The 26,450-nt window shown below is 34.4% G+C and overlaps 1 protein-coding gene across 1 annotated transcript in view; it reads right to left on the bottom strand.

The window, feature by feature from the left end:
- LOC111052455 (voltage-gated potassium channel subunit beta-2) overlaps positions 1-16,370 on the bottom strand; it is an 88,102-nt gene extending 71,732 nt beyond the window's left edge. The window contains exon 1 of the mRNA XM_039425009.1: positions 16,245-16,370. The gene's annotated coding sequence lies outside the window, so the exon portion shown is untranslated. The remainder of the gene's footprint in view (positions 1-16,244) is intronic.
- Between the last annotated feature and the right edge of the window lie 10,080 nt (positions 16,371-26,450).

Raw genomic sequence — 26,450 nt, 5'->3', positions numbered from 1 at the left:
AACCATCAGGGCATAACACATCAATAACATTGAAGGCGTGGGCTGACATTCCGTTTTCCGCATATTCTTTTATCATTTTCTTACCCTGGAAGAGAAACAGGCGTGAAACAGCTCCTCCTTCTCTCTTCTTTCTTCCTGCACATTGAGAATAAACACTGAATAATGATGGATTTGTTTGACAAGAACATTTATCAAGAACAATGATTGATGCGAGTAGATATTTGAAAAAGTTTATATCAGATGAGAATGAGTCGATTTATTTTTCAGTTATGAGTAAAGCTGAAGAGCTTTTTTCTCACTCATATCCACAGAACAAGATGCTAGTTTACATAGCTGGATGTGAGTGAGATCTAATATTATTTGCTGTTACAAAAAATATTTTTTGGTCAAGTCTCCTTGTAGTGATGATGTTTTCCCCGGCACATGAATAGCGTTTCCTACGTTATAATAGAATTGGAATCTATAAAGCACAATGTATAGTAAATAATTTTCATTTTCTGGTATAATTCAGAATTACACAACTTCTAGTAAAGTTAAAATGACTGAATTTTCGGGATTAATGGAGACTCAGGATTAATTCATGACTAGTAAAACATTACTAGTAAACTAGTAATTCATTTTCATTTTTATGGTATCATACAGAATTTTACAACTTCTAGTAATGTTAAAATGACTGAATTTTCGGGATTAATGGAGACTCAGGATTAATTAATGACTAGTAAGACATTACTAGTAAACAAGTAATTCATTTTCATTTTTATGGTATCATACAGAATTTTACAACTTCTAGTAAAGTTAAAATGACTGAATTTTCGGGATTAATGGAGACTCACGAATAATTCATGACTAGTAGAACATTACTAATAAACTAGTGTAATTCATTTTTATAAAATAAACCGCATTGGCTGTGAATTTTTGTCCTTTGCAGCTTTAATATAATATAGATTCTAGATACATTGTTGTTTTCCAGGCTCTTCTAAAAATTATCTTTTCAAAAATGATTTTAATTTTTTTCATCTATTAAAACGTTGTGAAAACCATGATGAGAGCAATTGTTTTTGGATTGAACAGGGCGTTCTTATAATAGGAGACATCGTATAAATGTTCATTCATCATCCATAAAATTCGAAGCTTCCAAAGAGCAAGGACAAAATTCTATGATCATTTATATTCAAATGATAAACTTTTCCAGTCTACCTTATGGATTGATTTGATAAACTCTCCTAGCATGTTTTTCTGACCTATTACTACCCTTTTCTCAAATTACCCTTCGCGGTGGATCTTAGTTCGAGTTTAGAATTATTTTCTCATTCATAACGACGGCTCTTTTCGTACAAATCGCAGTTTTTGTATCTCTCTGTAGACATGGAGTTTCCTGCTTCAGTGAGAACCATGTCTGCTTCTTTGTTTAAACGTAGATTGAAAACTCTCTTGACAGAAAATCCTCTATACTCACTGTCGGAATTTTTTGATATGGATAGGGATATAATTAGTAATTACTTTCAACTATACATTTCTTAATGTATTATGCTGACAATAGTTTTAGTGTGTGAGAATGTATTTGAATTATTTATATTCTTGTAACATTTATATATGAGTTGAATCATGCACAGGTAATCTATATATTCTTACAGAACAGAGCAGTACTTCAACACGTCAACAGCTAACTCAATCTTGTCAATGTATGTCGCGTTGATTAGAATAGTCTGCTGGCTACATGTCCACTTCGCAGAAACGTCATCACTTATCTATCTTTTCATCAACTTTACATGGTCGATTTGATTATTCCGTTCTGAAATCTCATACTGTTGTTGGTCGTGACAAAAACTGAGCGTGTAGCTGCTGATGGTATCAGATGATGCTGATAGTGCTGAGATGTGCATTCATCAAGTTCTTTATTTGGAATCGAGAAATTTTCAGAAATTTTGTACGGAGAACTTGAATTTCACAATGTGTTTAAACTGTTACAATGATGGAACAGTCATTCCCGATAGCATATTGGAGTCAATGAAAAATTGAATGAATGCATACATACCACAACTATCAATATCTTACAAGTAGCAAGTAGCTCCAATTGAGCTAAAAATAGGTGTCAATCTATCAGCAAGCGACCTGCCTTGGAGAAGTGATAACATTGGTAGGTATTGCTACACTTTGGTTATTTGCTCTATAATCACTCACCAGAACAAAACTGAACTTTAGATGAAGGCTTTAAATTAATAATTAATTTATCAATTTATCAATTGATCAATTATTGATCATCAGTTATGTTAGGATTAATTTGTAGGATACTTAACGTATACTCTTGAATGTCTATTGGAAAAATGGAATTTGAAAAATTCCGTCACAAAAAACAAAATTAGGAATCTGTAATAACTTAATTCAGGACAGTATTTTGAACACTTGATTCTTCACACAGCTTAGACACGATTTGTGAAAATATTTCAAACAGATAACTCCACAATTACAACTTGGATGATATGCAAATTTATATGAACACTGTGAATGAACACTGATTAACCACTAAAAATGCCATTTTCGAGTTTTCTGTCCAATTTTTTAAAATTCCACTACATTTTTAAATGACTGTTCAATTTACTGAGAGTGTTTTTTTTTGTGATGCTGTAGCCTTTAATCTGTGTAAAATGGGTGATTGTTTTGGACTAATATCCTTTCCAAAATGTGTTCTTGACTCAAAATTACTAGCTCTTCATCAATTTATATAATTATCTATTTATTTATTTATACATACACTATCATTCTCAATCATGAATCATTGGGAAAGGAACAACAGACTCAAAGCCCAAAACTGTTCCTTTACCAAATTTTAGATAGAAATTGTCCGAAAATAGGTTATGTTAACTCTTCATGATTTTTGTCCAATTTTGAGTCCAAAATATTTATAAACTAGGAATTTGGAATTTAGAAAAGTTGGAAACCAAATTAAATAAGAATACTCAACTAAATATCACTTATAACTGAAAAATACTGTATTAATAATTGGAAATTTTTAAACTTGAAAAGAAACTCATACTTATGATGATGTATTTAATGAAATAATGTTCACCTTGAATTAAACACATCATCACTTCTTTCCATCACCCTTGAATGAACCTGCAGCTCGATGTCTGACAACGCTACAAGAAAAATGCATTAGAAAGTGAGAAGGAGAGAAAGAAGGATATTGTGTTAGAAAGAAAGAGAAGACCAGGGAGCGTGATTAAGTTGTCTGCGAAGCGTGTTACTGCAAATTGATGGAAAGCCATTACTATCCTGCTGAGGATAATTTGATTCTGTAAATGGACGGATGGTAGGATATAGGACAGGACCGGTCCAGTTTAAGCAGCTTCACTTACCGTACCATGAACCCATAATTGAATAAATTGATCGACAGCTACACGTCATATTATCGGTGCTAGCACTTTAGTTAAGTGGCCGGTTCGCAACTGCCCCAATACTGTAATATAAGCTGAAAACTGTTATCTACCTGGAGGGTGATGTAGGAATGATTATTGTGTTCAATCACTTTGAAAGCTCTCAATCGATTTTCTATGGATGGACACGATAAACTGGAGGTCCTGGTTGAAATAAAACAGTTTTGAGGTTCATTGAGGGTATAAATATATGTATCAGGCTTGGACGCGAACGAAAAGCTATATGAATTGTTTTTTCTTTGAAAATCCCTCTATTCATGTGTGTTGTAGAAGAGTAGAATTATTATCATTCTGAATGACAAATCGGCTGAAAAATTCTTCTTGAATATATTCTAACATGCAACATATACCTAATCGTGGGAATTTTAAGAGGAAATGTCATACAGTAGTCTATAGTCAACAGTAAAATCACAAACAGCGCGTATTTTACAAACTTGAATCCGCGAAAATATGATATTTGATATTTTACAATATGATTATAAATTTTTGATTTTGGAACTTCTTCATTGTCCCATGAGTTTACAAACATGAAAAAATTAAAAAAATAATTATATTATCCTTCAGAAACAATGAAGCCCAAAAGTATACTATCTGTTTGGGACTATTTTGTGCGTGTATTATGAATAAATAAATATTTTACTTTTATGGAATTACAATATGAATACTATGCAGTTAAATGAGTTGAATGAATCAGTGTGAAGTGAAGTGTTTGCAGCCAAGGCATCTAATCGCTCAGATTAGATGAATTACAAGTTCGAGGTACTTGGTTGAATACTACCGTATTCAGCCAAAATTCAATAAAAACATTATAGATTCATCAAACTCCTGTTGAATGATCCCATTAAGATTGGATATTACTTCCTCTTGATGATATTTGAATATTTCCTATTTAAGTGATAATTATATGGCATTTTTCTTCAATGTTTGGTTTTGAAGCATCGAAATTTATCTACTTAATGAAAATAATTAAGAACAACTACAAGACAACCTATTTCGGACTATGTGTAACCTTATCTAATTTTGGGAGAGGAATAGCACAAGGTAACCTTATTTTTTCTCTCCCTATCGTTTTTTATTATGAGTTAATAAAGAATAAACAATAAATAATATGACAAGACTGCTTGAAAATTGTTGTTTTGTATTCCATATAATATTTTCAATTAAATTTTCTAGCTAATTACATCTTCCTCATAGTTTATCAGTGAAGCCAACAAATAATAATTAATTATTCACTCAATAAATCGGCTATTCTTTGTAGATCAGAATGCTTCATAGATGTAGGAATAGGAAGTAACGTTCAATGATGCATTGATCCTATTCAGCTTCAGAAAAAGCCTATGTGATGCTTTCACTCTTATAAGGTTTCAATTCATCCCTCCCATGTACTTAATTCCGTATTTTCCCATCACAAAATATAACATAACAATGGCTTACTTAGACAGATGTCTTCCAAAAAATCAATAATAACAGATAAGAACAAAATAAAAATATAGGTGTGCGAAAATATCAAGAATTTCAACTTGAATTAATGTTGGTATGATTCATTTTTCCAATTTCTATTTTCCAGATCCCAAAATTTTTCTAATTTAGCCCACCTTATTTTTCTCCATTCACTAAATTTATTTGGCCTACTGTGTGATTTTTTCCAATTTACTGTTTATTTATCACTATTTAAAGTTTCAATTGGGTTAATTTCATTATAATTATGTTATATGGTCATCATGAATATGATGTTGCATTATCTAAGGCTGTATTAATTCTTTATTGCATTGGAATGTAGAAAAATATATACGTATGCATGTTAAATTGTTGATTTTTATGTAAAAATTATCCTAACATCCCAATGCAATAACGTATTGAAATGGATATTCTAGTTGAAAAATAGTTGGAATACTCATTCGGGAAATACTTTTACAATCAACTCGATAAGAACACAATTTTTCATTGAAAAAATAGTGCATAATTTTTTATGTGAGAAAAGTAGTCCATATTTTTTATGTGAAAAAAGTAGTCCATAACTTTCTTATGTTAAAAATAATCCTCTTACTAAGTCTATTATCAGATAAATTCATTATGTAGTCTCATAGTTATTTCAGTTTTTTCCACATAATATAATATTCGTTTCACAGTATTCACCATTCTTTCATTCTTTCGACATTGAATCAGGTACTGTGATTATCAGCAGTCTATGACACAAATGTTGAAATTATCACTGTGAATTGGTCTTGCTGCTCTAGAATTTACTCTTAGATAAATTACTCTTCGGAGAATTTACTCTTCATACGCCCATGTATTGTTATCATTGTCTCTCGTCTCCCATAACAGACTTTGAACGTGAGAATTTGATCAGCTTTGTTTAAGTGAAAAATATTGAGATGTACTCATGGATAAATTACTCTTTATATGTACATGTATTCTTTTCATTGACTCTTGACTCCAGAACAGACTTATAGAATTTCATAGCTATGTTGAATGTAGACTATTGTTCTATAATATCAACTCAGGTATTTCTGAACAGTAATCTTAATGACTCTTCAGGGAATGATCGAAGGATACTCAATTCATCCTAAAAATAGAATACTTCAGCAGCTGCTGAATTGCCAAGAATGAAAAAAATAACATTTGTATGCAAAATGTAGAATAATAATTTGTAAATTTGTGCAACAAAAGGGTTATTCATTTACTCTTGATGATGTTTGTCCAGCGGCATGTAGAACTCAAACTCATATTACTTGCTTCTGTTTCAGAGTACCTGTTGAAACAACAGAGCAGCCTGCTCGCTTTGAATTTGTCCAGTGAATTAGTGACAGAGAATGACGCCAGATCAACTCAGCTCAGCACTGGTTGCAGCGTGAGTAATTTCCTCTCTTTAAACCTATTATAGCATAAAGGCTTCGTGACAATACTCCGACAATTGGAATAGGGACTCCATAGCTTTACTGCACTATGGTGCTCGATATCTTCATGGCTCTATTTGGCATTCAACAAAATTATATAGAGTACGATTGGAATTCAAAAAATACCATACCTACAATATTTTATAAAATCAAATTCTTCAGAAAGTGTACATTGTACAATACATTTCCCTGAAAATCACTCTAATATGGAACAAGTTAGTGCTTAGAGGACTAATCATTGAGTTATTCCTCTATTAAACATACAAATCTTTGTTAAATATCATGCATATACTTTAGTATATTCCATAACCATTTCATCCAAAACCCTCCATATCGAATAAATCATTGAGTTATTCTTTTATTATTGTAGTAAAGAGCTTTGTTGAACTTAATTTTCATATAGACTGCTTACATTGGTGAAATCTATTAATTTTATTGGCAGATTTAATTTTAATATTGCTGTCATTCTGTTTGTGGGAAAGCTTTGCTCTATAGTGTTAGTGTAATACTCTTGAGGGAATATAATTCATATATTCATTTGAATATCGTCTATTATTATTGGAAAACTTCATTTTTTGAGCCGAATTAATGGTTACAAGTAGTGTCACTGAAGATTTCGCCCAAACTTGAGAGGCTTACCAACTTTATTCTTTGGTTTCTGCATATGAGCAGAGCTGTCCAATAATCTGTTAGCTGAAGTTGTGTTTGTGGCTTAGATTGGTAATTCTAAATTTTCGAAAATATCTCTTCCCTAACTCGAAGAATGTTCGATTTCAAATGAATGCAAATGCATCTTAAACATCAACATAGGTGCTTTGCAACTCATAGTTCTCCTACAGTTTCAGGGGAAAACTTTGGAAAATTTTACGATTTGTAGAGGGAGAAGTTTTCTTTTATGTACCATAAACATCCCAAGATACTGAACACACATTCAGCGTCTCTCTCTCTCCTCTCTCTCACTCTCTCTCTCTCTCTCTCTCTCTCTCTCTCTCTCTCTGTCTGAGGGTGAAGTATAAGAGAGGGCCGACTGCGCCCCAACTTCGCCCTCCCAGGTCATAAATAAAGGCAGTCAGTCATTCTATTCTCTCTCTCCCCTCTCTCTCTCGCTCGCGCGCGCTCTCTCTCTCTCTCTCACTCTCTCTTTCTCTACTTTAATCTCTCACTCATTCACTTTCTCTGTCACTCTCTTGTCAGCCTGAACAAACAAGAGGGATTGTACGGGGGGCAGCATTATTCCATCGGAAATTAATGGGTTATGAGAAACAGGACTGACAAAATTCCCACCAAGTTCCATGATTGATAAAGAAAGTTTGTTTGGAGCACCGTAATGAATATTAAGAAGGCGTCTCACCCCTCCCCTTTCATGAGCTGCTCATCTAGAATAATGAAAACAAGAGTCCTGGACATCGGCTATAGACATCTTCATCAGTATTCAACTGTATCATGGATTCTCGAAACCAGTTATTTGAAGTTCGTACAATAATAATTATAACTTGTCCTATCAGTGTTTCTGAGATTGGTTCATACTGGGTTGCTGATTTCACGCTTAGTGAGATTAGACTCGCCACGTATTGTCATGATTGATAATTTTGTCAAAGCAATAAGTAGAATAAATAACGATAACACTATACCCTAACCGCTTTCAGTAAAAATTATTAATGAATAATTTCAACTAAAATGAATGCATTAATACTTGAGTCAATTTTAGTCTTGCTACGAGTAAAACTATCATAGACAATAATGACTTGATACGAGGTTTGAGAAAGTTATGTCTGAATTATAATTTCAACATTGAAATTTGACTGAATATTAATTTCTCCAACTAACACTGATTCGACAAGTTTTTTTATTATTTTCATAATTATAACGGTTTGAAGGGAATTTCTAGTTGTGGAAATTCTGTATTTGTATCCGTTGTTTTATATTTCATTCCCATTTCGATTCCCGTCCATTGTAGTTTGAAAGTTTCTCGGTAACGGAGATTCGTTGATTTTGATGATTGCAGCTTTTTAGTAAAAATTGATTGATGGCTGAATGATGTATTGATATTGTAGGATAGCTTCATGTGATGCGATTTCATTATTCTATTTGATCATGGAAGTAATAAGTGGCTATTATTATGATTGTATTTCAAGCATCTAGCTTAATAGGTTGTATTTACTGCTCCTAAATAGAGTTTATTCGTTTGGTGATAGATAAGCTTTATTTAAAAATTGAATAAATGAAGTCAATTTGTTCGGTGTAAAACACAACTATAACAAAGGTTGATGTTGAAAAATCTGGGAATTAAAGCCTCAAGTTGAAAATTCAAAGTCTATTAGCTTAGGCTAGAGTATTGGAAATAGTACTATACATAGAAGATATATTCCTCTGAATGTTCTTCAGTTAAATTTGCAATCTTCATTACCAAGAATGAGTAATATTTCTTATTATATTAATTGTTAATATACGTTGGACTTAGTGAAAATAGTAATCACAAAAAGACAATTAGACACTGGACTTTTAAAAAGGTGACATTGTATATTGTATTTTATTTATAATGAATGTTGTATGTGACCTGGCTTATATACTGATGTACTTTGGCTTAAATAAAATCATTGAATCATTTTACTGGCACGTTAAATTGTCGGTCCCGGCTGAACTATGACAGTCGTGAGGCCCATTGTATATTCAAATTATATATTCAGGCGGTGGGACCTTCCCGAAAGGGACTCCCCACCAGCAAAAGCCATACGAATTTACTTTTTTATTGAATCATTGAAACGTTTTCATGGGCAAAATCAGTATCATAATTATCTAACCGTTACTGTTTCACTGTTTGTTGTTAATGTGAGGCGAGGAATATCTTCCTGAATATCTCCCTTATAAAGAAAATGAATTTATTAAAATCATCGGAGCTGTTGTTAAGGTTCAACAGACAAAAACCTTTCTCACACTCTGTACACTTCCTGCTCTATAAAGAATATGAATTTATTTATTCAAATCATCCGAGCTTCTGTTTAGGTTTAACAGACAAAAACCTTTCTTACTACACTACGTACAGTATTCAAACCATGGAGATACCGTACAAAATTTGCAACGTAATACGACCCTGTCATATTATTCATCTTATTTACACGCTCCACACAACACGTACAAGAATGAATAGTACTAGGGGGAGAGATAAGCTCGCTCGACGCCATGATAAAATATTCCTTGAGCCACTTTTATCCATTCAGTGGAGGCTGTTACAGATAACATTGAGATTGGGCGAAATGAATGAGGTCGGAATAAAGTATGTAGTTTACAGGCGGGACGAATATTTGGGGTGCTCTTGAGTTGACCCGTTCGCGCAATGGCCATCGATACAAGTAGAGTGCAGACCGTCTTTTCCAGAAGGGAATGGCCCGGAAAATTGAAACAGCAAATTGAGAGTCGAACGCAGGCAACAAATGGATGGCCATTGAAATGGCAAGGGTCATTGCTTGCCGACAGAGACAATCTTGCGCAGTGTAGTACGGATCAGTTTATGTTGAGGGGATGATACAATGAGAGTCATACTTCAAGTTCACAAAATCTATTTCGATTGAATTGTGCTGAGTTGATTTTGCCTTCTCTCAAAAAGCATCTGAGGTGGTATTTCTTGAATGGCTAGTATTACTACTCCATATATTCATGGAAATCCAGATTCGTCTGAAGAGTTCGGCATAATTATATATATATTATTAGACTATAGTTTCCTATAAAGAGTTTAGCATAAATAAATAGTTTGATTTATGTTACTAACTTTAGACAATATTTAAAGTGATATGTGTAATGGTGGGATGGAAAGAGATGTAACTAAGAGTTTTTGTCGGTGTAATTGATAATCAAATTGAACAGTATTACTAGACAATTTATTGAAAACGAATATCGTTACGTTAAACGAGTAATCAATGATAAACTAATTTTTTGACTTTGTACATATAAGCACGTAATAAGGAAACCATTAGTGTTTTTACTCCGTGATATAAGTATCAGTTATTACTGATAACTTAACTTAGTGATTAGAAATTTCATCAGAGAATCATAGAATCAAATAGCACTTGAAAGTGACTAATTTGTCACAGATATTATATGATATTTGGATTGTTCAACATCATTTTATACTGTTTTCTTTTGAATTGTTCAAAATTTTTATAATTTGCTACCTTTCGAGTTTTATTGTGTTTTGTGAGAAATAAAATTTATTCAAACCATTTATTTTATACTAGCTGGTAACCCATGCTGTTTAAAGCAGAAATAGATTGAATCTAGGCAAACTGATAACTTGACGTACTGAAATCTTGAAAAACTACGCTTAAAAGTATGCTTATAACCATCCTCGGTAAATTAAGAATCTATATGCAAAGTTCTAAGTTGATTAGTCTAGTAGTTCATACGTGATGATGCGTGTATTTCCTATCTCGTACATGTTCATGCCGATTCTCTCCTTTATTATATTATATAATAAATAGTACAAGGAGTAAGTATCTTTAGTTTTTCTCTCCCATTCAGTTCTTTTGTGTGAAAATGAAAGTCATAAATAAATAGATGTCATTCAATCGAAAACCAACAAGTGAATAATGATAATAGAATATTCAATAGCGTTGATTTTAAAAACGATAATTTGTTGGAAATCGCTTTATAGGGCATGGACTTCATAGAGCATGTTGTAAATCAAACTTGATAGATAAAAACAGCGTTGTGGATTAACAACAGGGACCGCCCGCCGTGAAAATAATGACACTCGAAATTCATGCTCGCTCTCGCTCCAATACAGCCCGACAGAACAGGCCTGCAAATTAATAATGGATGTCTTGTCGGTCTCTATCGATTGTGTCAAACTCATTGAACCGTTACACTTGGATTAATCTGTCTCATCATTTTTCAAAACTTTTTTCCGTTCTTCGCGCTGGGCGCAGAAGGGCGTTAATGATATTCCAGTTTCCGAAGAAAAGTCGAAAAGTGAGAGAGAAGATGGGAGAATTATTGGAAAGTGAGGGAAGAATGATGGGAAGTGGAAGGGGGGGGTTTGACTTAGCCGACCGGAAATTGGAATACAGTGATCAGTGGTCGAAAAAAGGAAGCAAATTGCTGCAGCATAGTTCTGGCTCGACCCTTTTTCTTTTTCAGCCCGTTATCTGACACATTATTGGAGGAAAGCGTGTTCTGTGTCAGCCATGTGGAAAATCCTTTTGACAAGAGTTTTCCGGTGGCTGGTGGCTTTTGGGAGATTTTTATTGGACGCCCAGGGAGGTTTCCATCGCATTTTTAGGGAAAGTTTTCAATCGAATTTAGCTGAGTTGATGAACGATGGCTTTCAGTAAACTAGGCGTTTCAATTCTGCGTGAGGAATCCCATCGACCTTGTATGGAGGGTGTTGGAGAGAAATTCTCATAGATACGTTTTCTTTTGTATGACATTCCTCTTTTACCTGATACAAGTAGGAATTGATACAATTCTAGAGCCTTAGAGCCAAGAAGAGGAGAATGACATGTGCCACAATAGTGATGAATAAGATGAATGGTAGAGAAGGATAGAAACTTAGAAGAATCCCAAGCTCAATGACATCTCATAAAGTAGAAGTGCTGCCACATTGTTTTCATGCTGAGCAAACATATTTTAAGCTGAATTTTGCATTATGCTACTTAATAAAAATTCATTTTCTTTACTTGGATAATAAAATACGATGAAGATTCTGAATCGACTCCTCTAAAAATCATTTCTGAGTTGGAAAAAAGGAACAAAAGTTGCAAAAAGGAACATATTCCTGTTTACATGGAGCATTGTTGACATATTTATTATTCACTAAAATAATTTAATGGATTTTTTTTTGCAGTTGAGAAGTTGATATTGTGGTAATTATTCATATTAAATGAAAAAGACTAAGAAATTGTCAAAAACACAGATTTATTGATACTTAGAAAACCCGGTTTCGGTAATTACACTATTGTCAATTTCTTCTAAACTCAGATATTTCAGAGATTATCAGAGATTGACAATGGTGTAATAACCGAAACCGGTATTTCTAAGTATCAATAAATCTGTTGGTTTTTGACGATTTCTTAGTCTTTTTCATTTAATTTAATGGATATTAAATCATGGACATAATAAATGGGAACCATATTGGAGTGATGTATCCTCTTAAAATTGATGAAGTGAGAATTTGTAGATGTCATTTCTTTCAAAGGACATCATCATTCTATCTCATTAAATATTCATTCTATTCACATTTTTGATCTGATTAATAGAGAGACTAGATGATCTTTGACCTGATGAACTAGGAGACAAGATGAATTACATCGAATACCACAAGAAAAACTATTTTAAGATGACAATTAATGGATAAAGAACTGCATAGAATAAACTTCAACCAAATCAAGCAAGGATCTGGGTATGAATTCTCTCATTAATATATTTTGGAGTGTGCAAAACTTTCTTCTCAAAAGCTATAGCGTAATATTTTTCATTTTAATCTTCAATGAATTAGTCATATAGATGATACAAACCTGGAAGCAAGGATCTGGGTATGAAAAACTCTCATTGATATATTTTTGAGGTGCAAAACTTTCTTTTCAAAAGCTATAGCGTAATATGTTTCATTTTTATCTCTAATGAATTAGTCATAGGGATGACACAAACCTGAGTTGAGTGTCAAAAATGTGAAGTGATAAAGAACGTGTCTGTACGCATTTGAAATGCACATATTTTTCTGTTATATCATGAAATAAACAAGGCTTGATGTTAGTAAGTGCACAAATAAAATGTGGATGTTTGCAATGAATATGATATGATGTCGAAATTGAATATAGCAGACAATAGCAACCATTGGGCTAAATTTAGATGGAGTGACACATATGAAATGTCAAGGGAATAAGACCTGAATACACGGGTTGTCGAGTTTGCATCCATCTATTAAATATGAATGATGCATCGCAATCCAATAAATTATCGAGAGTGGACTTTGAGGTACGATGCAGTTTGTACTTGATCGGACAATGCAAATAGAAATTTGATGGGGTCGAAGTGTTCAATTCCATGTTTTTGATAGAGTGTAGCTGTGCAAAACCAGTGATATTCTATATGCGCCAGACAAGATAGACTTATCATTTTTCTAGCTATTAGACAATTTACAAATAAATTGGAAGTTGTTCCGATTTGTTGAAAGCGGTTCATATGTTTCTGCAACGTATCAAATAACTTAAATAACTAAATAAAATAATTCATATCTGTCTGAAAAGTACAAATGTTTTACTCTGTCCTTCAATTATGTTTCAGCCTTATAATTTATTAATTATTTATTTGAGAGATACATATGAGAGCACAAGGATAATATCCCGTAATTGCTCTCTTAACACATAATACAAGTAAAACAATTGAAAATGCAATGTTTTATACTAATAATATTGAAAGAAATGAAAATATTGAATAATGAAAATCAACATAGCTTTTCAGACAGCTTTGAATTAATGTGCCCGACATTTTTGTCCAATAAATTTCATGATAATTACAGAACTGGTGAGAGAATTCATTCAACAATTCAATACTTGAGCTTGAGGAGAATCTGAGACTCACAGTTTCTAGATGAACGTTGGTTTTCTCAATATTTTCTTCATTTTGAGACTGTTGTATCAGAGGGTTTAATTCAAGTTTAATGAAATAATGAGTAGTAATACGCCTAATGAAAATGGGTGTTTGTTGAACGAGTTCTGAGTTGATTAGAGATGGCAAGTTACTAACGGCCAGTGCTCTTTTACACGCCATTTTCCAATAATTTTCATTCTTCAAACATCTGCCCAAATGGAAATTGATAGAAAGTAACGTAATTGATGACAAGCACTGACCGCCAGTAAATTTCTCCATACTCACAGTGCATAAAGGCTGATTTACACGGTGCCAGTCGGCTTGCCAGTCACTGGATGCCAACGATTGGCACTGTGTAAATGGCTCACGCCAGTAACTGGAGAAGCCAGCAATCAAGGACGCGCCAGCAGCTGGCAGTTCCAGCAGAACATAAATATTTTTTCGCCCCACTTGGATGTAATGAGCTGGTTTTCGTGCGTCATATGGAGGCCGAAAATGATTGTTTTCTGACCAGGCCGGTAAAAGTTTTACGGCCCTAGGGCTGTAAAATAACCTTGAAGTCAGCTGATTCTGATTTGATGTGAACGTGTTTACAAAATGGTTTATGAAACGGAATCAGTTTATGCTTCTACAATTGAATAAGTATTCTGCAATAAGATACTATCATTTTATTTGGATGAATAAAATACAGATAAGATATATATTATAAACTATTCAAATTCGATTTTCAGAGTAGGATACAACTTCTAACCTAAACTTCCGAGGTCAATGACAACAAGCATTGTTGACGTTGACATTCAGATTGGCCAAATTTCAAGTGTGCTAAAACAGCTGATCAAAAAACTTCATTATTTGTGTTTATTATTCAAGAATCAAAACATTTATAATAATATCATCTTATTGTCATTTGGAAGAATAAAAAGTATAAACTCAACCTCTTACATAATTGAACATAATCTTTTAGGTTATTTAGACAAATCAGAATAAAAAATAAAAATACTTGGACAATTTCCTAATATTCAGATTACCTCAGATTTGCTAGAGCTATGACCTTCCTGTTTTGCTTTCGAAAGTGCCTAATAAACAATTATTCTCATATTTATACCGGTATTGTTTATTTTCCTGTGTGGCGAAAAATAACGTTCTCATCATGGGCAAAAATGTTTTTCGGCCCTAGGTGCTAAATATACTATTGTTTTACTGGCGCGCCAGCTTCATGTCAGCCTCATCACAGCTTTATACTCTTGCGGGTTATTAGCATGAAGCTCTCTTATTATTGTCTCTGAGGCCACCAAAGTCTTGTTGTCCATCCACGTTTCTCGTTCCTTCCGCTGTAACTCGTGGGCACATATTTACAAAAGTTCTTCACACAAAACCATAACCAAATCGTTTAAACGGCAACTCTGTGTGGCGTTTCTGTAATTTGTTTAAAAAACCAAGATTTGCACTACTTTCAGTTTCACATGAACCACGCTTGCTGTGGAACTACACCAACATATGACATGTTCCAGTAGCTGGCAACGTGTAAACAGAGTACCGCATGCCAGTCGTCGCTTACCAGTGACCTTCAAGTCAATATCCAAACTGGCATACCAGCCACTTGCACCGTGTAAATCAGCCTTTAAGCCTTATAGAAATGGAAATGAAAGAAACGGTTGATGGAATGATGTGACCGATGATTTCTTGATAGCATTCTGTCTCCACATTTCCTGTACATAATTCGTTTATAGGTGTTGAAAGAAGTAACTGCAATTTTACTGTAACTTAGTAACTGTTGTGATGAAAGAAACAGATGGTTAATGAAATGATATGACAATGATATGAATGATGCCACGATTTCTTGATAACTTCTGACACTGAGTTCTGAGTTCTGACTCCACATTCTTTCACTCGAATCGTTTTAGAACTTAGTAATGAAAGAAGTTACTGTAACTCTGTTGGTTGATGAATTTATGTGAGATTATACCATGTTTTCTTGACAACTAACTAACTCCGCATTATTTCAAATCAAATCGTTTATTGCACAAAAAATACACTTTGTGCAACGTAGCAACTTTGTGCTACACGTCGGCAAAAGAAAACTGGTACGCCGACGTGGAGTCTTAATATATCTTATTCACTTGTACATTAATATTAATATATAAAATACTATAATATAGGCTTACAATGATCAATACTATTCACTTAAGTCGTTCATAGAACGTAACTGTAACTTGACAACTGCAGTAATGAAGGAAGCAGTTTTTATTATGACCATGATATTAAATTATCTTGTTAATCACAATACGGATATGGTTGAAATTAGTGGAATGTAATGAATGAGACGTACAGTGTGTTGAAGTGGCGACATTCGCGCGCCTGCGTGGCAGCGACCGCCTCGACGAGGGAAGCGGATGCCTCGAGCAGTTGGCTCTCGCGCAACTCCCGCTCGGCGCGTCGCTGCAGGTGCTTCTCCTGCGCCTCCTGGGCCTCCTTCTTCTCCTTCTTCTCCTCGTCGGTCTGCGACCGCGAGCTGCCCGCGCCCGGCGGCGGATACGAGAACCAGAACTGGTGCGCCAGTTTGACGCACTACCTGAAACCATACACAAAAGATTACATATTAGATAGTAATATCGGGAACCGAGCTTAACTCTGGAGTACAAAACATACAAAATTTATTACGAAAGAAGAAATTATAATAATATTCAAAATTTTAATCCTGATTAATTTTACGTGAACCAAATCAGAGAAGATCATTTCAAAAAGATGGTTCTTCTGGAATTAATCAGGATTGAAAATAACCCGGCTTTTTTGCAACCGGAACTAAGTACCTGATTGAATGATTACAAAAGTTCAACAGCTGAGTCATAATTTTGACACAGTCCCACACACATGAACTCCGTCACTCACTTCCATCATCAACAGACGACAAAATAATTATTATCAGCTGTTTTTCCAAGGATGAATAATAATTTTATTTTAATGTCCTTCAGCGAATTTTCTCAGGTATGAAACCTAGTGCAATCGAATTTTTATATTATAAACCTATTATGTTCTTAATTTCGTGAGAATCGTTAGAGCCGTTTTCGAGATCCGGTGAAATACAAACATATAAACAGAAATTGCTCGTTTAATAGTATAGGATTTTGTCTGTTGAAATCAATGATTTATATTATATTAAGTATATAGAGTTAGTATACATAGATCATTGGTTGAAACACACCAAAACATTGAAATGTACGTCATTACGTGTTGTCAAAGAACTCGGATCAAAAAAGTTGAACTACAAGGATCATTTTTCTCAACCTCCGATCTCATATCATCAGATACTTATTTAAGAAGTACTACAGCCCTGCGTGGACCTTGGCCTCCTCAACAATTCGCCTCCATTCATCTCTCTGATTAGTCAGTCTCTTCCGTTTCCTCACTCCTAGGCACGCTAGATATTTTTCTACATCCTGCAGCCAACGTGTTCTCGGGCGACCTGTTTTCCTCCTTCCTTCCATTCTTCCAACAAGCATCTGCCTCTGCATCCTATTATCCTCCATTCTTTGCACATGTCCCAGCCAGCTGATTCTTCTAGACTTTATGATTCGTACTATATCTTTTCCCCTCAGAATGTTACTTATCTCTGCATGACTTCTGTTCTACACTCTCCATTTTTGCATATAAGGCCATGAATTCTTTTTTTTTTCTTTCGAAAATCCTCAATGCGTTCATATTTTGAGCGTTGAAACACAAAGTTTCACAGCCGTATGTCACTACCGGTCTTATAAGTGTTTGATATATATCATCAGATACAAATACTAATATGCATTCCATGATGTATCCTGCAGTGTCCAGAATCGGTGCACCACATGCTGTTTGAGTGTCCACAATACAGCACCTCTCGCTCATGGCTACTGAGGAATGTTACAGTGCTCGCGAACTGCAATGTGATGAGTGTTGTCAGAGATTTTTCTTTGCTATCGGAGAGAGACATTTAAACTTTTTTCAGGGACCTTCAGTTGGAAGCAGTCGATGTCATGATCACAAAGGCTGCCAGAAACCATGAAGAAACTAAATAATCATCAGAACATTCAAGCTCATTGACAACTCTATACATTCAGGATACTGGAAAGGAAGAAGCCAACAGATCTCGTGTAAATGTAGCATAGTGTTAGTGAGTGATACTGAAAGTAACAGTGCATGGACATTGCTCAATTGTGAAGGAGTCGTATACTCCTGTAGTGTCAAACTTAAACCTATTAATTTAAGCTAGATTTGAACTGTTCATTAACAAAAGTGTTGAATTGCAGTCAAATTACAAGGAAAAAACAACTTTTTTATGTTTGTTCAGACGGTGAAGAAGGGATGATAATGTGCAGAAGGAGGAGAGGAAAGATTGATAATTGCAGGAGAGAAAGGAGAAGGAAGGAAGGAAGGAGCAATAGGAGGAAGGAGAGAATGAGCAATAGGGGAAGGGGAAAGGAGGAGCAATTATTAGATGAGGTGAAGGAGGTGGAGGAGACAAGTTGCCGTGGATGTACTAGATGTGAACAACTAAAATAATGCGATAGGTGTATTGGGGATGAGAGGTGTTGAAAGAAAAAAGTGACTGAGAAGGAGGTGGTGGTGATTTCAGATTCCAGATTTCTTAATCCATGTGTATAACAAAAATTAATTAGACTTGAGTTCTAGCGTTGAAAATAATCAAAATTAAGACAACATGTTGAATGATATTGACCTATAGACTGAAGAGATTTACAATAATGTGGAACAAAGATGATGTAATATGCGAAAATTGAGGCATTGTTTGCACATGTAACGGTGAAGTTTGAACCTTGAGCTGTTCATTCTTGGGAAAGGGTATCTAGGATACTCTTCCCATCAACACTTGACCGTTATGACGATGGGTAGTGAGCACAGGTGAAGAGGATTGATTGATTGAGTACTTTATTTATGTAGATTACAATATATACTGGCTTATACACTTATTTACAATAGCTTACAATACAGCAAAATTATAGATCAATTTACATAATATAGACTAAGAAAATAATTACTGAACTGTATATGATATGAAAAAGCAATTTGTAATATAATAACTATAGATAATAATTATATTGATATGCATCTACATAAATTGGCGGACCTTTGGACATATCAATGTCCATTCTTCGGAAAGAATATTAAAAATATCCTCCCCACTAAAGGTGGTAGAGGTAAAGAGGTAAGAGGAGGTAAAGAGGTAAAGAGGAGGTAGAAGTAAAGGAGGAAGTGGTTAAAGGAGAAGAAGAGAGCGAAAATAAAGAAAAAATATGATGTAGGTATTTTGGAGGGAGTAGAAGTGCTGGTGCAAAATGATCGCGAGTTGGATTATGAGAAGTAGTTGAAGAATGTGAAAATAGGATTGAAGAGAAAACAACAGTATAAAGAGGTAATTTTCTTTCAATCATTCAGAATGGGGATGTTTCACAGAGACAAGTTCTCACTATTCCCTTCAGAATTTCACTAGTTTGGGAAGAGTACCACAGGCTTACGCCCAAAACGGTTCCAATTCGGTAATAACAGGGAAACAAGCACAAAAAATGCTTCCTCGAATGGATTTAATTATACTTACTAGTACAATTAATTATTATATGAGTTTTACTTATCTTAGTATAATAAAATATAGAAAAATGTGGAGATAACATTTTCCACTTTCGAGTTTGAAAGAACAAGACGACAAGATGGTTCTTCAAAACATTGTAAGATAAACTTCCGCCTAATATATTGCTCAGAAATCTATATATATATATATAAGCGAAATGGCACTCACTCACTGACTGACTCACTCACTCACTCACTCACTCACTCACTCGCATTACTAAAAATCTACCGGAACAAAAACGTTCAAATTTGGTAGGTATGTTCAGTTGGCCCTTTAGAGGCGCACTAAGAAATCTTTTGGCAATATTTTAACTCTAAGGGTTGTTTTAAGGGTTTAAAGTTCGTCTTTTAGCATGTATATTATTCTTCTCCCAATCTCTTAATTATAATTGAAATTTCCATATCATATGTTACTATAGAACTATAATCTAGATAGAGTACCTCTTCGAAACAGTTGTTAACTGGCAACTAAATTAATAATTTCGTCAGGTTGGCATTAAGTTGAGTTGACTTTGTTAGGTTGGCACGAAGTTGAAGATTTAAATGCATTTATCGCGGAAAAATTGATTGGGCACTGCTACTTCAATCCTGGGAGTATTATAATATTACTAGCCGTCAGGCTCGCTTCGCTCGCCATATCCGTTTAGCCAGACGTTTAGTCTGGCCCCCGACTGGATTGTCCTAACATATGATTAAAATGCTCAAATGAAAAATGCAGGCGAGCGAAGCGAGCCTGCTGATTTCATCCTTGGGTCGATCCAGTCGGGGGTCCAGGGGGGCGGAGCCCCCTGGCTAGACGGATATGGCGAGCGAAGCGAGCCTGACGGCTAGTTTTGAATAAACTGAAATCATAAATTAGCATTAGCGAATATTATACATGACCAACCCATATGGTTCGCTCTTGACCATTAGACATGTAACACCATTAGGAAAGTCATAGACTTGATGAAAATTGAGGGTGTTTCTAACTTTACATGTTCTAGTCTCCTCTCGCCAGTAATGGCAACAAATCCCGGATATCTCGCCGTTCGAAATTTACGGGGAAACAAATGCCGGATATTATGTGAGAGAATTCGGCGCCATAACTTGCAAGCCTATGGATGATAATTTATTCTTTATTCAATTGCCCGATGGTGTTGGATCCCATTATTACTAATGTAATTCGCAAGTTTGTTACAATTTTTTGATAACACATCACATTCGTGTAATGATGCTAGATTTGAACGGGGAGGAAATATTTCCTTTGTACATCATGGGTAACGTCTATGATTCTTTAAATCGTGAATTAGATTGAAGTGATTTGTGCTAACATTTTTAAACAGTAGGCTGGATATTTTTGTAGGAATATTCCATTTGTATAAGATTTCAATATTTCAAATCGTCAAGGTGATTTAGGTTAAAGTTCAACAAGTAAGTGCTAACAGTTTTTAATAGTGGGCTAAAATTTTTCTAAAAAAACTCCTTTTGTACATTTCAAATCGACAAAAGATTTTAACAGATTGAAGTTCAACTTGTCAGTCCCACATCACATTCGTGTAATGAAGCAACTGCTATAACAAGATTTGAACGGGGAGGAAATATTCCCTTTGTACAATATGGATGTCGTCTAAGATTCTTTAAATCGTGAATTAGATTGAGATTGTTAGTGCCAACATTTTATAACAGTAGGCTAAACATTTTTCTATCACTGAGTAATTTCCAGTTCAAAGTTTTTGCGTAAAAGCCTGCTTATTTGCATGACAATGCTATCAAATTAGCACACAAGGCAATGATGTCGATATTATTTGTTGCCGTAGCCCGATTTGGCGTGGAGCTGCGATTGGGTTAACCCCAATAGATCGATCCGTATAAATTAGGGCACCTATTAAGCGGGTAAACGCCACTGTGAATTATTCATTGATTGAGCTCTCGTGGCTTTAAGAGTTTCACTGTTCAGGGCACAACTTTATTTTGATCAATTCAAATCGCAGAAGCGCTACAATGCCAGTTTATTTTTATGCTGATATCGTGATAAATTGGTGAATACAAAAGAAGTGACTGGATAATGAATGTGGAATAACTCTATAATCGTGTAAATCAGTTGTAAGGGATGAACTTGTTGTAGACTATAGTTATACTAGTAGTTCTCATGAATACAACTTTCAATCTAATGAGAAGGGCCAGTACAGAAAGTACAGTATATTGTGAAGATTTAGCCATGATTGTCATCGATTATTTTCTCCATTGAAAGTGCTAGAGACACTGTTTCCAGGGACACCGGACTTATCAAGGAGTACCTTTATATCAAATACATACAAATTTCAACTTTTTGAATGAGAAAGACTAAAAAATTGTCAAAAAACCACAGATTTATTGATACTCAGAAAGACCGGTTTCGGTCATTATCAGAGTTTATCAGAGATTGACAATGGTGTAATTACCGAAACAGGTATTTCTAAGTATCAATGAATCTGTGTTTTTTTGACAATTTCTTGGTCTTTATAATTTAATGTTAATAATTACCACAATATCAACTCCTCAACTACACAAATAGGAAAAAAATTACCTTTATACCTTTACATACAAATTTTTCTCTACAACTGCAGTATTGGACTCCAATACAATAAAGATTTTTTTAAAATAATTTGTTAAATCAATTTAATAATAATAATAATATGATTCAATTTAATTATTCTATCTCATCATAATAATTTATTTTATAATGATATATTATTAGAATAAGATAAAACAATTTAGTATTATCTGGCAGGAACGAGAATTAACCTGGGTCGCACAGAGTAACAGACCACGGTCTAATCGACTCGCCCACCATGTGCTCGTAACAATAGAAAAAAGTATGGTAATGAATCGCTGTATCTTCAAAGACACATCCTTTCTGGATTGAGGCTAGTTTGGTTTTTTTAAATATTACAAAAAACAGAGGTTTTATCAAAAATCGTTACACATACGTTTCTGCGCCTTGTTTCAAAGAACTTGCATACCAAATTTCATCCAAATCGGACAATAACTGCGACTGTAACTGCGGTACCAACAAACAAACAGACGAAAGCCGATTGAGTCGAAACTAAGACCTCAGCTTCGCTTCGGTCAATTACTGATTTTATCACTATGGATTCAGCTTCAATTCTATACGCAATTCAAGTTCAAGTTGCAGCAATCGTTCAGGAATCTCAACACAGATTTCAAGAGTGTATTCGTGCAGGAGGAAGCCATCTTGAAGAAGTAATCGTCAAAAAGTGATAGATGTTATTAATAATTCTCAAATGGTAAGTCTTGAACTTTACATTAGTTTGAATTAAATCATTTTTGCCCTTCCCACTAATGTTTTATGGCGTTTTTAAAAGTTCCCGTTATTCTGTGCCACTCTGTATAATGTATAATTACACACCATGTTATGCACATAAAAGATCGTTCATGTTTACAATTAAGGAGTATATTATGGGCAATTTGTGATTTTCAAACCAAATGAAGATGTATCCCTTTACCTCTAATTCACAATTTGTTCTTCCATTATTGATAGTACTATTACTATAAAACAGCACATTCGACCAAGTTTGATGGAATATCTGTAATGCAAAACCTGTAAGCAGATATTAGTTGTCAAAATTCAAATTCAGTACAACAGATGAAAATGCATTTCAATCTTTCCTCAGATAAAATAAGTATAAATTCTAAATTGTTGAGAATGAGTTGGTTCCTTCATCTCTCTTCTACGGCAGCAAAAACCTCTCAAAATCGTCTTGCGAAGAATTTTTTCCCAGCTCGCTTTTGAGCCGGCATTCTTAGTGCTTTTTTTTCAGAGACGTGACTTGGAGCTTTTTCAATTTTCGACGAAGTGCGCTGTACGCGCATCGGGACTTCCGCTTTCAGGAAAACCGCGACCGGAATAAGTGAGTTAAGTTGCTTTCAGACAGGCGGAGTGTGGAGTGGAGGGATTGCAGATCCGTGGATTATTCGCATTCCGTGAAGTACGTCTGGCCCTTCGTTAACATTTCTACCCAGCAAAGAACGCGCTCCACTCTCTCTCCATATCCTTATCTCTCTCTGACTCTCTCATTCAGAGTTCTCTCTTCCAGTCTCACACCCTTTGAATGTGACAGGCATGCGCTATCGATTTCCTACTCCATAACAGTTCACTATGAATAGTGCAAAGCAATCCATCATAAATTATTCACTTCTGGGAATTTGTCTTAGCTTCCTGCTAAGCTTATCCACTGCTACTTATTCTCCCCTGGGAGGCTTCCTAGCATCATGACTTCATGTTCACCACCAACCTGTATCAGATCAGGTGGATTAATGTAGGATTAATATTTAAAAAGGTTTTTAAAAACTGTTAACAGAAGGGTTTTTGAGAATTTTTTTATTTGTTTATTACAAGCACTAACCGTTAGTGATTTGAAATGATTTGACTCAACCCGAAACTGTTTTTCAAAACGGTTTTAAAAATGTTCAAAAAAGGGCGTTTGATAATTTATGCTATTTATTACAATCATTATAACCTGATTTCCACAATGATTTGACTCGGAACTGCTCCTCCCATGATTGTTAGTATAATATATTACATTATGTTATAACATTATATTATGTATACATTAATATATAGGGAAAATAACGTAGTCCTAGAATTTTTAACGTTTTCCTAGAATTTTTTTCGAAAGTATTGCTTTCCGAAAAAATTAACGTACCCCAATTTCCAAATTTCTATACGTTTCAAGGTCCCCTGAGTCCAAAAAAGTGGACAAAGTGAAAAAAGTGGAATCCAAAAAAGATTCCAAACTATCTGGCTTCAGATACAATTTAAACAAAAAATTTCAAGTGGAAATTTGGATTGAGCATGAAAATCTCTATAATCAATGTCCAGTAAAATGTTCACCTAAAATTGAAAATAAGCTTGAAATTCGAGAAAATGTGATTATTCAATTGCAAACTGTTGGCAACTGTTGATTCTATTGAATGATTGACTATGAAGAGATAGCAGAGCTCATGTGTCTCCAGCGCTATTTTGCTATCACCAGCTGGCTCAGATCTTTGAATAGTAGACTTGAGATGCGCGTGAACACTAGCGTCAGGTGATCAATTTTCATAACGGCAAGGAAAGTTGTGTGAGTGCGCCACACCAGATTTTTGTTAAGAACCCACATTTAATCTGATCAAGCTTGTCTCAGCTATCATTGATATTCCAACTTATCTTATCATTGAGTTTATCACTCACTATAGGGCATAATATCCCCATACTAACTTCAAGCATAAAATCTTTCTTGGATAAGATATTTCATATATCTTGTAACGTTTGACTTTCGGAGGATAAATAAAAATTCCTATTTGAAGAAATTTATAGGTCTAAGTGGAATAATAGGCTAATATTGCCAAAGATGATAATGTTTAAAGATTAGTTAATATCAGGCATCATCGCTAAATTTACAACGGCCGAATAGAAATGAAAATAATTTTGCTACCTATATAATATTATATAAAATATTGAAAATTTGAGGTTAGGCGTAAAACATCTATTGATCGGCGACCTAATGATCGACCGAGTCGCATAACGTAGAATCTGACCAAACACCTTGGCAGAAACTTATTGTAACGAAATAGTATTCAACTTGAGGAACCAAAGGTTCCACGTGGCTAATTGTTGTAATATGAGAATCAATCTATAACCTTTAAAAAATTACTTTGCATGTAAAAAACGTATCAAAAAACCCAGACAAAAATAATTTAATGTTATTATTATAAATATTATTTATATAAATATAAATAATAGTAAATAGATTGACGCCAAGCAAGAGGCTAAGCGTACTCCACCAAAAGTAACGTGACACTCTTCATTGACAAATCATTTTCTCATCGTAATTTATCTGGCATCAAATTCTGATTGGCCATGCACAATGTGTGTATGGTAAAACATGAAAACTTGATCTTGATTCTTCTATTCCAATAGGGAAATCCATTATTTGCACACTGACAAGTATGCCTATGATTGTGTTATTCTTGTTAATAGTGAGGAGGAAGCAGAACATGTAGCCTAATGCTCGTTTGTAACAAGCTCATTGATGATATAAGTTGATTAAATAATCAATTCAGGTTAGTGATAAATTGGGTCTTCAAATTTCAATTATCACTGCAGAAACCGACATGCGTGAAATTTGCAGGTTTTCAAAATGAAAGCATCACATGTGCAGGTTGTTCGCTTCTCAGAGGATCCCAACATCATACATGAGTAAAGGTTTTCAAAATATCATTCAATAAATCCTCTTCACTTTTTTAATGTGCTTGTGGCCGTAAAACACGATCCTGTATGCAATACCGCTCTCAATAATCCAATAATCACCTTCAATGTGGATGAGAACGATTGAATGTGTCAGAATGACATGGAAAAAGCGCGAATGATATCAGCCAGCTTTCCCCTTTCATTGACGAGTTATTAAGAGATTTTAACCGTGGTAACGAGGCTCTTACCGTCACCTATAACTGTAATAATCACTGGAACAATTCTAGTCATGCAAATGAATCATACTGATAAAATTGGATTTCATGTTCTTGCAGAGAATGAGTCCTTGGTTTAGTTTGATTAACCAATATTATTTATTCAAAACCGATAGATTTTTACTTTAAATGTTGTTATTAATGATGCCGTTAATGGTTTAATACTATGGTATTCATTCTGTGCTACTAAGATACAATACCGCTATAATGCTATTAATACTCTGGTACTGATTCTCAGACTCATCATATATTTATGTACAGCACAAATAATAAGGTAACTTTCAACTTATTAGAAATGAATAACACTGTACCTAATATCGATAGAAGAAAGACACTCGAAAAACTTACATTATAGATGAGAGATATTTCGATGGCTTGGCAATCTTCCTCGAAAAGCTAGATATCATATTTATGTAGTACAGTTGAAATTCACTTCTAA

This window comes from Nilaparvata lugens, chromosome 3 (genome assembly GCF_014356525.2).
Source record: "Nilaparvata lugens isolate BPH chromosome 3, ASM1435652v1, whole genome shotgun sequence".
NCBI lineage: Eukaryota > Metazoa > Arthropoda > Insecta > Hemiptera > Delphacidae > Nilaparvata > Nilaparvata lugens.
The sequence above is the reverse complement of the archived record's forward strand: the minus strand, read 5'-3'. Positions and strand labels throughout refer to the sequence as shown.